We start from the raw sequence: 205 nt of genomic DNA on the forward strand, positions 1-205 counted from the left end.
CGCAGCGGGTGGAGTTCCTCTGCGGGCTCCTGGACCTCTGCATCCCGCTGGAGCTGCGCTTCCTGGGAGCCTGCCTGGAGGACCTGGCCCGCAAGGACTACCACTCCCTGCGCGACTCCGAAATCAAGGCCAACAACCCCGCCGACCTGGGGAGCCTCACCAACCTGACGGACGAGGCGGTACGCAGCAAACTTTTGGTCTCTCT

The 205-nt window shown here is 65.4% G+C and overlaps 1 protein-coding gene across 1 annotated transcript in view; it reads left to right on the forward strand.

Moving 5' to 3' along the window:
* Positions 1 to 8: 8 nt before the first annotated feature.
* The window catches only part of ZCCHC14 (zinc finger, CCHC domain containing 14), a gene marked incomplete at its 3' end in the record, with an annotated part of 46,341 nt that continues 46,144 nt past the window's right edge, over positions 9 to 205 (forward strand). Inside the window, exon 1 of the mRNA XM_008941821.1 lies at positions 9 to 205. This exon is cut by the window's right edge and continues 284 nt beyond it.

The sequence above is a fragment of the Merops nubicus genome, unplaced genomic scaffold (genome assembly GCF_000691845.1).
Source record: "Merops nubicus isolate BGI_N331 unplaced genomic scaffold, ASM69184v1 scaffold19836, whole genome shotgun sequence".
In the NCBI taxonomy this organism is placed as follows: Eukaryota; Metazoa; Chordata; class Aves; order Coraciiformes; family Meropidae; genus Merops; species Merops nubicus.